This window comes from Microtus ochrogaster, chromosome 1 (assembly GCF_000317375.1).
Source record: "Microtus ochrogaster isolate Prairie Vole_2 chromosome 1, MicOch1.0, whole genome shotgun sequence".
Classification (NCBI taxonomy): domain Eukaryota; kingdom Metazoa; phylum Chordata; class Mammalia; order Rodentia; family Cricetidae; genus Microtus; species Microtus ochrogaster.
The window spans coordinates 96,833,237-96,844,332 of record NC_022009.1 but is presented as its reverse complement, the minus strand read 5'-3'; the positions used below and the strand labels follow the sequence as shown (position 1 = coordinate 96,844,332).

The following is an 11,096-nucleotide window of genomic DNA, read 5'->3' as shown; positions in this document are numbered from 1 at the left end:
GTGGCCTTGGAGCCTGTCCTGGAACTAGCTCTGTAGACCAGGCTGGTCTCGAACTCACAGAGATCTGCCTGATTAAAGGTGTGCGCCACCATCGCCCGGCTTTTAAAAGAATTTTTTTGAGCCTGTGCTGAAACTTGCTCTGTAGACCAGGCTGTCCTTGAACTCACAGAGATTCACCTGTCTCTGCCTCTGAGATTAAAGGCCTGTGCCCCTACCACCCAGCCATAATAGCATCTTTAAAACACTGAAAACATGCAAATATCCAATGAGAATTTTACACCATAATCAAGTAGAAATTATTTTTGGAAGGCAATACTTCTTCATCACTCAAGATTTAAGAAAAATGTCCAAATATTTACATTAATTATCACAAGACAAAAAACATATACAAATTCAGTACCTATTCACTACAAAACCTCTCTGCAAAACTAAGATAAGGGTATTTTCACAGCTATATTAGGAATATTAAAAAAAAGTCTTAGAACTTTCATCCAATTTAATAAACAGCTATTTCCCCCACAACCAGAAAAAAAAAAGTACATCAACCTTCACAGCTTCTACTCAACAGTATACAGGAAGGTTTAGCTAGGGCAACAAGACAATGAAATGGTAAGACAGACTGAAAACGCATAGAATTCCCCTTGGGCACAGACGGTTTTCTTAGTGGAAGCTCCCTACAGTTCAGCCGCATAGGTGTATGTTACAGAGCAGGTAAATTTCTCTACTGACTTTTGTTTCTTTTCGGTCTGTGTTTTAGGATTGCTTTTTACTCCTTCTATTGCTTTGACATTTCTTGAAGGTTTTCTTGAATAGATTTTGTTTCTTGCACCTGGGATAGATATAGCCCTGTCATATACAGATATGTTATTGTAGTCATAAAACATGGGAGAGTAGACTATTTCATACTCTTAGGGTGAATCTCAGTTTTTTGTTTGTTCTGTTTTTCATCCTTTAAGTGAGACACAAAACTTAGAAGATACTGGTTGGAAAGTCCTTGTCGTTCGTTTCTGCCACAGCTCTGGTAAGTTCTTTCACTCTGGAATTTAGATTTTCATAACAAAGCATGATTTTGTCTTATATCTAAGTACTTACATTTCCGTGACCCAGAAACACATCTCTGGTTTTCAACTGTGAGAATTTGAGAATGTTCTTGGGAATAACTCCTGCAAATATCTATGAAGTTCACTAAGAATTTGTTTCACAGGACTGTCTGCCTCATGCTAGTCCACACACAGTCCCCAGCATTTTGATAGGATAGCATAAAATCTCATATCACTTTGGGGATTTAGTAGTCTGGCTCAGGTCAGCAGACTTGCCTAGTGGATCTATAACTGGAGCATTCCACATTTTCAGTGGTTTTTCTTTTCTTTCTTTCTTTCTTTTTTTTTTTTTTTTGCCCTCCAATCTCAGTTACCTTTAATCTCTATCCTGGATCTCTACACTATTTGTGTGAGAATACAATATGGTATAAAATGGTCATTATTTTTTTCTCCTAAAGTTTACATAGAATTTTACAGTGAAGGTTTGTTGTTAAAAAACTTAGTTGTTTTGAAAACAAATATTGGCTATTTTCTCTGTTTATTTCCCACGTTTTGATGTTTTCTGAGATTTATTCTTCCCCCTAATGATGTTTTCTGAGATCAGAGGAGGCTGACAACTTCCTAACATTTCAGTTGTTAACATTGGATTCAGAAGATTAATGACGGAAAAATTTCCAGGCCTCCATGCAATAATTTTTGGCATATTTTGAAAATAAGTTGACCCCTTTGACTTCAGATTCTGTATTTGCAGATTCCTTATGTAGATCACAAATATTTAGAAAAAAAATGTATGTAGGCTGGGTGGGTGGCTCACACCTTTAATCGCAGTATTTGGGAGGCTCAGGCAGTAGGACTGTGACTTCAGCCTGGTCTACAGAGCAAGTTCCACGACAGGCTCCAAAGCTACACAGAGAAATGCTATCTCCTACCCCCCCCCCCAAAAAAAAGTATCTGTACTAAACATATGAGACTATGACATTGTTCCCTACCTACTGCAATGCAAAAGCTACTTCACTTTTACAATGAATGAGCTACTTCTAATAATTTAGATGTTATAGAAAACATCATGCAGGAAGAACATATGTATTCCTTGTATGGTTTTCTGTAAAATTGAATAGAATGACCTTTAACTCTAATCCATAGATTGTGGATTTCAAATGGGATTTGAGAAAAAAATATATAGGCATCCATAACTGAAAAAATAACCTGAAATATCAATTGTAAATTTAAATATTTAGAACCTTCACAATATGCCCTAGTTAATAGAGAATCATCAAGTCATTATTTTGATAAACTACTATACAAGAGAGGGATATGCACATGTAGCTTTTATTGTAGTCAAATACACTACTAGTACCATAAATAGTAATTGACTTCCATCAAACACTGCAGAGTATGGTGAATTCCCCAATGCTGATATTGACAATCACAAGGTGGATATCACGTGAACACCCAACTGCAGTGTGCGATGCTGACTCCGCAGGGAAAACTCAGTTTAGGCAGATGAGCAAATGACTTCAATTCTAATATGAACACACTTGGATTAAATTGTCAAAGAGATTCATACATTAAATGGAAATCTGGATTTAAATTATTTCAAACGTCTGTGTATTCTCATGGAAACAGCAATGTTCTTAGATAATTGGTACTGAAATTCTATAATAATTATAGCTGGCAGTTTGAATGGGCCAAAACTTTCAACTGCGTAGCTGCTGTGTGAAACCTGTTTCTGTCCCCCAGAACTGTGTCACACAGAATTATATTAAGTATTTAAGTTTAGTTTACTGTTACTCTAGACAGCTTGGAATGAGCTTGTGATATTAAAACTGGCTAGCAAATTGACTAGACATCATTAGCATTAGTAGCCAGAAGATCCAAGCAGACAGCAAAATGACAGTAGCTTATTCATCTGTATCTCAACATCTACTCATTGGTATCCCCGCATCTCCTACTCATCTGCATCCCCACATCTCCAGTATATACCATGTGAAAATGGACATGAGTTTACAAATACTAAATCTAAATCTAATGTCACTGTTTCTTTACTGAACTTGACCTCCAGGGGGCAGAGAAGCAACAGAGGGAGGGGCAATGCAGACTATTGCTAAAGTTGACCTGTAGTGTGAAAGGGTTGTAATGCCCATATTCACATCCACTACCATGCAGTGCTCAAGCAGGTCAGAAAGGGACATTGAATCCCCTGGAATCAGAGTTAGAGAAGGGTATGAGCTATCTTCCTTGTACCAGAAATCAAACCAGGGTTTCCCAGAAGAGCAGCCTATGCTCTAAACCACAGAACCACATTTCCAGCTATAGGAGATAATATATTTCAATTTGAAAATGATACCCATATTAAACATAAATACTGATGTAAGCAAGTGCAAAAATACATTCTTCATGCACTTGGGAAAATGCTAAGTTTAATACTAATTCTGTAGTATGAAAAAGAGATGATTATTATTATCATCATAATTATTATTGATGTTGACTAAATATGAAGATTTTAGGTCCATGAAGCTCATACTTTTGCTCTGGGTGCTACTTGCTATTTATAGAGGTGAACTTTATTCCTTGCTTGTGTTTAGATCAGTATTGTTTTAATGAAATTTGTGTTTAATGGGAAATATTGGAATTTATTAGTTTAATTTTGCAGTTGTATCATTGCATGCTAGAGAGTCAAATAGACTGGATTCCCAGGTCCTTGGATTTCTTACATCTCACGATACATCGCTGACAGCTACTTTCTAGCATACAATGATGACAACTGCATACATTTTATTAAAACACACAGACATACACACACACACACATGCAAACACACACACACACACACACACACACACACACACACACTTTGATATTACTTAGTCCTCAGAGTTGTTAGTCTTAACCACTTTGGGTTCTCAAGTGATATCATCTAGCTGTTTTTTTTTTCTTTTGGTATATTTTTCTAACCATGGTGTTGATCAAACGGCAAGATTCTTATGGACTGAGAACTTCCAGGTCTATGAAAATTTTAGGACTAAAACTTGGACTATGCTTGGAAAACCAAGGAGATTTGTTACATTGTTCTGAGTCCCTAATTTAATCCAACAAAATCACTTGTAATACACTGGAGAGAATAATCCAGCTGTTTAGACTGTTCCTATAACCCCCCTTGCTCGTCCCTACAAACTGCTTGCCTTAAGTGTTATTTTGGCATATCACACCTCTTGGGGTTTAGAATAATAAATGGTGTACAATTTAACAACTGTCTCATACCTATATTCTCTTATCTGCAGCAATGCCTTCCCTTTCCTTAATGGCAAAACTGGAAACTGGAAAACATTTTAATGTCACTGTCACACACCTTCTTTTTATATGATGTCCCTCACAATTTATAAAGGGAATCACTTATTTTACTTATTTAAACTTATTTAAATGGTTATCCATTTCTTCATTTTCTATTTTAACTGCTTTTATTTTACTTGTGTCAACCTTTCAAACTGGCCATCAAATCTGATTCATACTCCTCCAAGTATGGCCCTAAAAACATTCCCATTTTTTTTAAACCTACAATGCCAACACCCATAACTTACCTTGACCACTGCAGCAACTTAATAAACAGTCATCTCCAATCCATGTATAGTTTCTGATCAATTTTTGTTGTTCAACTCATGTGACTTTTGAGAAATGAAAACTGATCAGTTCCTTCCTGTAGAATCAAAATGACTCAATGATGTCATATTATATTCAGCAGAAACTGGAGACCATTAAGGTGACTCAGGAAATCCTACAGCATTTGGCCTGAGATCCTTGTCTATCTTGTTTTCTTTCCCAACAACTCTAAATTTTCTCTGTAGTTCTTAGAACATGAAGGCTGGCTGGCTTCTTACATACAGGTTTTATCTCCGTTGCTGTCATTTCTTTAGAACCTTAAATAATATTTAGATTTCACTTTTTTGTAATATGTCTCCTTATGAGTATCATTTTCTAGAGTTTTAAATGATTTGGGACCTCCTGTTATTCATTCTCATGGTACTGTGTACATTATAATCAAAATAACTTTAATATATCTAATCCAGCCATTCTGTACTTGACTATATATTTGCAAACAACTATTGGACTATGGAGATGTTCACTTGGTAAAATGTTTGCTGCATAAGCATGAGGAGCAGAGTTTCATCTTCAAAAATTATGTAAAAAGTGCTGGGTCTATCATCATACGTACCTATAATTCCAAAATGACAGAACATAGACGGGTGTTGATGATCTCTACGCCAGTGTCAAACCCTGCCCTATAAAAGAAATGTGGACAGCAGTTGAGGAACAATCTATGCACTGATCCAGGTGTGTACTCTATATGACCAAATCTTAAGACTACATAGACTTGAAAAATTATCTTGTGTTTATGTTTGGAAACTTAAAATTTAGAAATTTTTATAAAGTAGCACTACAATACTGTGCTCTGGCAGACTAGAACTTGGTTATCTTACCTAATATTATTTTAGCATCTGTTATACAAGCTTACCCTTCTTGACTTCCAGGGATCATTATTTTACTCTCAACTTTTATGGAATCATCATCTTAATCTTTCACCTTAAAACAAGAACATGCAGTATTTGTCTTTCTGTCTCAAGTTTATTTCATCCAACAAATTATTCTCCAGTGCCATGAGGTTGTTGGCAATGGTGGGATTTGATTCTTTTTATTCCTAAATAATATTTTATCGTGTATATACCACACATTTTCTTTACCCATTCTTATCTCAATTCCATATTATGGAGCTATCATATGGAAAAAACAGAAAGGAGGAACACTCAATCAAGAAAGGAGACAGCTTGAGAATGGATCCCACCTGTCACTGGAGAAATGACAAGAATGGAATCAATTCTGTCAGGAATATTTAATGATCTTACAGTCATAGTTTAACTTACAAGGGAGGTTACATTGACAAGGAGATCTCAGAGGTGTGGTGCAGTTAGCTGACACTGTTGCTTGTAGACAGAACTGAATGCAACACTTTCTTTTTTTTTTTAATAAATTTTATTTATTTATTTATTATGTATACAGTGCTCTGCCCACATGTATTTCTGCAGGCCAGAAGAGGGCACCAAATCTCATTACGAATGGTTGTGAGCCACCATGTGGATGCTGGGAACTGAACTCAGGACCTTTGGAAGAGCAGGCAGAGCTCTTAACCACTGAGCCATCTCCACAGCCCCAATGCAACACTTTCTTAACTCTGACACAAAGCCATGTACCTAGAATGTTGGTGAATAGTGTTGGTTATGTGTTTGGCAAACCAGGTGGCAGTGGAATCACCGTGGAAACGGTAACTTTAAGTCACACTAGAAAAACCAAAAGGAAAACCAAAAGCAATAAAACCTTTAAAGTGCAGTTGGAAAGTGCTTGTTCACCTGAGAAAGCCTATGACAATATTCTCAAATTACCAATAGAAAAAATACGACACCAAGTCTCGTTAAAGTTAAATTATTAAAGTTTAACTTAATGTCTTTCTTACATACTAAATTCTGGTTCATGCAGTTTCTTTTGACAAAAAGATCTACTAAAAATGGATAGTCTTTTAAATATACATGTGTGTGTGTATATATATATATATATATTGCAGAATACATGCTGTTTTATTAATTAGTGTACAAAGAATTGTTAAGTTTGATGATTATGTTCAATTAAATATAATGAATATAATTAATGTGTTGCTGTTTTAGGTTCTTGAGTTAATAGTGCCATTAACTGATGCTGTTTTTGTTGTGGTAGTGATTATTGTCATAATAGAATACTAAACTTAAAATGAGAGAAAAGTTGAAAGCTTGACCAGTGTTTTCCTTATTTAAATCTGTGTGCACAAATGCATGTGTATATATGTGTATATACACATATCTATATGCATGAGTTATCATCGACATTACACACTGTAATGTCAGCATGAATATTTTAATTTTCTTTTTCATATTAACTTTTCTTCATAGTGTTAGATGCTACAAACTACTTCTTTCTAAAAACCTACTTAAAAAGAGAAGTTTTAAACCCAAACATGGTTAGTTATCTCCTTGGATCTCACTGTTTAGTTCTGACTAGCCTGGAACTTGCTATGCAGACCAGGCTGGCCATAAACTTACAGAGATCCAACTGTCTCTGCCTGATGAGTACTGGTATTAATGGCACATACCACCACTCCTGGTCTGCATAGATTAAAATAAACACATCGTGTAAGTTTCCTTCTTTATCTAAATTTAGGTGAATCTTTTCAAAGTATTTAGAAAGTATCCATTTAATTTTAATTTTTAATTACTTTTTTGGATAATGTATAGGAAATTTAAAATTATTTATATCATTATTTTTCAGTTTACCACATAGCTGCACAATGTTTATAAAGTATATTGAGTATAGGGTAGAGTCATTGAAATTTACTTTATTAAAGACAAAATTGATTTTCTCAAATGTGTTAAATTATGTATTTATGTTTAAGTCAGATACAAATATCTCAGACACAGACATACTCCTCATATATATTGAATAAAGCAGGGTAATGGTTTCCTTTACTCTTCTATATATTACAAATTCATAATCTACAAATATTATGTCTTATATAACAATTTGATTAATTTGTTATAATTTTATATTTTGTTGGAATGCTTATTTTTATTTATCATTTAAAATCAATTTACTTACTAATAGACCCTAACTTCTAGATATACAACAGTAATATTTTCATGTTCTGTGGACTTGTGGTTTTCAAACTATATAATGTACTTTTTGGATTTCTATATATGTAATATTATGAACTTCAATTTAATCCTTCTGTTCTCCATATCATTCATTTATATGTTTCTCCATATCTTCATATGTGTGTGAAATGTCTAAATTATATTAATTATACATAATTGATGTTAATATATGTATAATTAATAAATGTATAAGAAAGATTAGGCTTTATTTCCTGGAATGCAAAGTCATTCCTAGAATAACAATTTATTTAAGAACAAAAAATTTAATGCTCCATTGATAGCTAGCTGCCTTTGATGGAGGGGGGGTCAGTTATTGACCTGACAGTCAGACTAAGAGAACAGATGTCATAAGTAAACAAAGTAGACAAGTCACAATACAATCAAAGAAGATGATTGCTTTCTCAGTTCTTATTCCCTGAAACAAAGACTTACTATCTTTTCCCCTGTAAATGGAAAAACTGCTGATTGGATCTTTCAATATTCTTGTTGTACTCTTGGCAGGAACCAATAAACTTCTCTGTCTTTGTCTAATTCAACCAATCCACCAAGACAGTCAAAACCAACTAATCTAGAAGGAGGAAAGGGAACTTTCTCATTCACCAAACAGAAAAGCCTAGACTCACCAGAAAAACAAACAAACAAACAAACAAACAAAAAAACCAAACCAAACCAAACCAAACCAAACAAAACAAAACTACTAGATTCTGGTTTTCAGATCACGTCCTCTTTGAGCTATCCTTCTTTCTTTGCTATGCTGACTTGTATGTGTAACAAACCTTGGCTATATGTTGTGACCGTGGATTTTGCCTGTTTCTGAATTCTTCAATGGGAGAAAATTAACTATGTCTAACACTACAAAAGTGACAATATTAGGTGAAACATTCTTTAAATATGTGTATCCATCTGACAACTACTTGAATAACTTACAGTAGTGCTCTCTAATAATCACCAACACAAGATATAGAATTATTATTACTCAGACCTTCTTCCATCCATCCATCCATCCATCCATCCATCCATCCATCCATCCATCCATCCATCCATCTATCCATTCATCTATCCTTCTGTTCACTTATCCATTTATCCATCTATCCACCCATTGACCCACCTACCCATTCACCCACCCAACCATCCACTCACCCACCCATCTTTCTGCATGTTCAGACTGCCATGGATTGTATTTTACAGGAGTTTCCATTAAGGACTTGATGAACCAGTTACGCCATTGGGCCTTGTGGATACACTTGAACCACGAGGATTCCAGAGCACACAGTAAGTGAATCCCTGCTTGTACCTTACCACCTTTATTTCTTCTTGTGAAATACATTTGCCTCACTACTGTTTTTCAAGGCCCTATCCAACTGCAGTCCTGATTTTGACTTATAACTGTACTTACAGAGTAGAGTTATAAATACACAAAACTATTTTGCCTTCTGGTTCATTATTCCTAGCTACAACCTCCAATGTGGCCATGAGAGTAAGCTGATAGAAAGGTACTATGAACATACATGAACAGCTAGTTTGAATATACTCTATTGATGACATTTGTAAGATGACATCAGTATCAAAGGGGCCTTGTCTGAGAGGAAAATGGATATTTTGCAATAAAGAAATAACTTTATCGCTGATATTTTAACATGTACACCTAATATATTTAAATTAACCTTACAACTATAACCCAAGTCTAAATTTATTTTTTGTACATTCCATGCATATGTGTGTATGTGAATTTGTCAGATAATATTTAAAATTTTGACAAATAATATGGTTTTCTCTTCCTGTATTCTTATTTCCCTTTCTTCTTGCTCCCATTGTTGCTCTTGAATAGTCCATTGTCATTTGCTTCTCTCTCCAGTAGTATCTTCTTCTCTCTGAAACTGTGTGTCTTATACCTTCAAAGTCATTGATCATAACTTAATGTTTAAATAACTAACTATGAATTTGTTTTTTCTTAATTCTGTTTCATGTTTTTTAGACTTTCTGGATCTATGAAATGGTAACCACCAAAAGTCTTTTTGTGCTTCTAAAACAGAACACTGGCACATGCATGATTCAGAAGGGAAGATTTTTTGTTCACAACATGAGATTCTGGACAGACCATTGTCAAAGTACCCACATATAATGAGGACATTTATACTATATCTGATGTTAGAAGGCTAAATGGGAAGAAAATGCATGAAGGATTAAGAGTTAGGGAAGTTGACTTCTCTTTAAAAATAACTCAACAATTCCCACGACAAAAGCTCTGAGTACAGAAGTCTTTGCTCGAGTTTAACCATCTCTCACATGTGCCTCATGTCAACAATCCTTCATTGGTGATTAATATCCAACACCTGATTGCCAAAGGCATATTCATGGTGCCAGCTTTCACTAATTTGTCCTACTCATTCAAGGAAATGTATTCACAGAATGCCTCATGTAGAGTTGATTTTTTCTCATTTTTCAATATCTCTTACATCTCTGTTGTGGGTTTTCCACATCATTGTGTCATTTATATATGAATTAACATTATCATTATTTTGAAAATTTTGAGCTTGTATGTAGTCTTTCCAAAATTCCAAATTGACTGAATTTTGGGACCACTTACTTTTTAAAATAAGTTAGTCATCTTCATTTTTACTTTTCTTTATGTGTTTAGGCACAGAAACATAATTAATTTGCATTATTTAAAGTGAATTTGTGTTTGGAATACACATATGACGAACTATCTAATTGCCACCTAACTCAATTAATAGATTTTTTCCATATGCAATTGTAATTTTATTTTTGAGTTTATTATTTTTACAATTATGACACAGATGATACTTTTTAAACTTTTTCTTTAATATCTTGTTAGAAAATGCAAATTATCAAATCTGCCTTCATCTTATGTTTTGATTTCGTCCCCATCCCCTACCTCACTATTATCTCCCAAATTCTCATGCTCCTTATTTTATTTTTTAAACCCATTGAGTCCAGTTGGTGCTGTCAGTTTGCACATGAGTGGGGAATCATCTGCTGGTGCACAAGGGCCTTGTGGACTTTCCTGTATATCACACCCCTCCTACTAAGCTTGAGGGATCAAGGCTAGGCATTGAAGATGGATTATTGGGTGTTCTTTTTTGAGGTATTGTCTCATGGTTTTAAATTCACTAGAATGCTATAAATTTAATTCTTCTTCAATTAAATTCCTTAATACAGTACTTCAATTTGTCTCTAAGTTATTCATAATAACCTAAATATTCATGAAGGCAGTCTTCGGATATTCTGTTAAAATCTGTGGTGAAACTTTATTGTTTTGTATACTTATTCCAAGGTATTACTGAGCTTTCAGATTAGCAATGTG

General features: G+C 34.5%; 1 long non-coding RNA gene across 2 annotated transcripts in view; it reads left to right on the top strand.

Moving 5' to 3' along the window:
• The window catches only part of LOC113458231, a 60,272-nt gene extending 49,724 nt beyond the window's left edge, over nucleotides 1–10,548 (top strand). For both annotated transcript variants that reach the window (XR_003378646.1, XR_003378647.1), the window contains 3 exons: nucleotides 957–1,021; nucleotides 8,960–9,043; nucleotides 9,747–10,548. This is a non-coding gene — a long non-coding RNA (uncharacterized LOC113458231). The remainder of the gene's footprint in view (nucleotides 1–956; nucleotides 1,022–8,959; nucleotides 9,044–9,746) is intronic.
• Nucleotides 10,549–11,096: the final 548 nt, after the last annotated feature.